The sequence below is a fragment of the Arachis ipaensis genome, chromosome B09 (assembly GCF_000816755.2).
Source record: "Arachis ipaensis cultivar K30076 chromosome B09, Araip1.1, whole genome shotgun sequence".
Taxonomy (NCBI): domain Eukaryota; kingdom Viridiplantae; phylum Streptophyta; class Magnoliopsida; order Fabales; family Fabaceae; genus Arachis; species Arachis ipaensis.
This window is the reverse complement of record NC_029793.2, coordinates 120075237-120077821: the sequence shown is the minus strand read 5'-3', so window position 1 is coordinate 120077821 and position 2585 is coordinate 120075237.

The following is a 2585-nucleotide window of genomic DNA, read 5'->3' as shown; positions in this document are numbered from 1 at the left end:
CCATATGTCTTTATCCTCTCAAAAAGACATGAAACCCCATAATTCACTCTTCAATTTACATAGAAACCCTATACCCCTGTAACTTTATCTCTCACATCACCCCATCACCGTCAACATTAGGACTCCATTCATCATCGTCACAGCCGTCAATTACTTCCATTATCTTCGAATCTCACAAAGCATTGCGGTGGATGCCATGATAGCAACGAGATTTTCACTGAATACTCATCACATTGCAGCAGGTGAGTACATAATCTTTGTTAGGATCATTCATAGGATACAATGATACTTTACTTGATTAATCCATTAATTTTGTTGGACGATTAGGGTTTAGTAACGGTAAGAACTTGTGAATTGTAATAATGTTTAGTCTGTATGGGTTTATTTTTGTTAGAATAATACATCATGTTCAATAATGGTATATTTGAGTTTTGTAGTTTTAATTTTGTTAATGCTAGTCTATTTTAATTCTGTTGTTAGATGGAATATTTTGTGGTTCCTATTTTTCACCATGGAGGTCACTTTGTGCGAGATAATAAGGGTGTGTTGTTATATATTGATGGAAAAGTGGACAAATTTCCTGAAATGGACATCGACTTGCTGTGTTTCTTTGATTTGAAAACTCTATTCAAAGGGTTGGGGTATCATGATTACAAAGCTATGTATTGGTTTGAATCTTCTGCCTCTGAGCTTGAGTCTGGATTACATCCCATTGAAGGAGATGCTCAAATTAATGAGTTACGTATGTACAAAGAGAAGAATAAAGAGAGTCCAGAATTTGAGTTATACTTTGATCATCCAATAATGTTAGCTCCACTTGAGAATGAAGACCTTAATTTTGAGTGTGATCAATCTAATAGTAGTGAATATGGGTGTGTGGTAATAAGGAAGAAGATTGTTAATAAGTATGCAGAAAAAACAGACCATAAAGGAGATATGTGGAAGAAGAAGACAGACAAGGATATTAAAAGTAGGACCCTAACTACAAAGAAGAATCAATTGAGTAGCAAGAAGGCTAGTGTCCCAACATATATGAGGAATAAAGATGGATCTATTGTTGCTGGCCCAAGTGGTGCTGCTAGGCTTAGTGCTACTGCTAGGCCAATTGGTTCTGGGCCAATTGGTATTGGGCCAAGTAGTTCTGCAAGGCCTAGTGTTGCTAGTGGGACAAGTGAAGCTGGTAGGTCTAGTAGTACTACAACAAGATCTGCCAAGCCTGGTGTTGGAGTTCATGGCATTAATGTTAATGAAGAGGATGAAGAGGATGAAGAGTGTGAGGAGGAGATAGAAGAACCTGCATTTGACTACGAGTCAGAGACATTATTAACTCCTGAGAGTTCTGAGGATGGGCGGGAGAGATATGAATTTCCACAGTTTAATGAAGGGGCTGGATTTGGTGAAGTTTATTTTGAATTGGGGATGGAATTTCCAACCATCGAAACGTTCAAGAATGCTTTAAAGGACCATGTGATATATGAAGGGAGAAAGATAAGATACATAAAGAATGACCAAATGAGAGTTAGGTGTGACTGTGAGTATGGTGTTGTGAGGATTAAGAAACCCAGAAAATCAAAGAATCAAAAAGAAGAAAATGTGGAGGATGCAAATGGAAAGGATAAAAATGAGCAGAATGGGACTGAGGAGAATGTGAATGTGGAGAATAAGACTGCTGAAGGAGGTGATGCTTGTGAAAATATTAATGGAAATGCCCAAACTAATAAAGAAAGTGATACTGGAATACGCAATAGTGGGATTGCCAATGGTTCACCTTGCCCATGGCTTATATATTGTGCATGGAATACTCAATTGAAGAGTTACCAGATAAAGACCTATACCCCTTGATGAGCGGATAATTTATACGCTTTTTGGCATTGTTTTTAGTATGTTTTTAGTAGAATCTAGTTACTTTTAGGGATGTTTTTATTAGTTTTTATGTTAAATTCACATTTCTGGACTTTACTATGAGTTTGTGTATTTTTCTGTGATTTCAGGTATTTTCTGGCTGAAATTGAGGGACTTGAGCAAAAATCAGATTCAGAGGTCGAAGAAGGACTGCTGATGCTGTTGGATTCTGACCTCCCTGCACTCAAAGTGGATTTTATGGAGCTATATACCTCAAAATGGCGCGCTTCCAATTGCGTTGGAAAGTAGACATCCCGAGCTTTCCAGCAATGTATAATAGTCCATACTTTGGAAGAGTTTAGACGACGTAAAAGGGCGTTGAACGCCAGTTCTACGCTGCTGTCTGGAGTTAAACGCCAGAAACACGTCACAAACCAGAGTTGAACGCCAGAAATACGTTACAACCTGGCGTTCAACTCCAGAAAGAGCCTCTGCATGTGTAACATTCAGGCTCAGCCCAAGCACACACCAAGTGGGCCACGGAAGTGGATTTATGCATCAATTACTTACTTCTGTAAACCCTAGTAACTAGTATAGTATAAATAGAACTGTTTACTATTGTATTAGACATCTTTGATCAGTTGTATGCTATCTTAGATCATGTTTGAAGGGTTGGCCTCTCGGCCATGCCTGGACCTTTCACTTATGTATTTTCAACGGTAGAGTTTCTGCACTCCATAGAT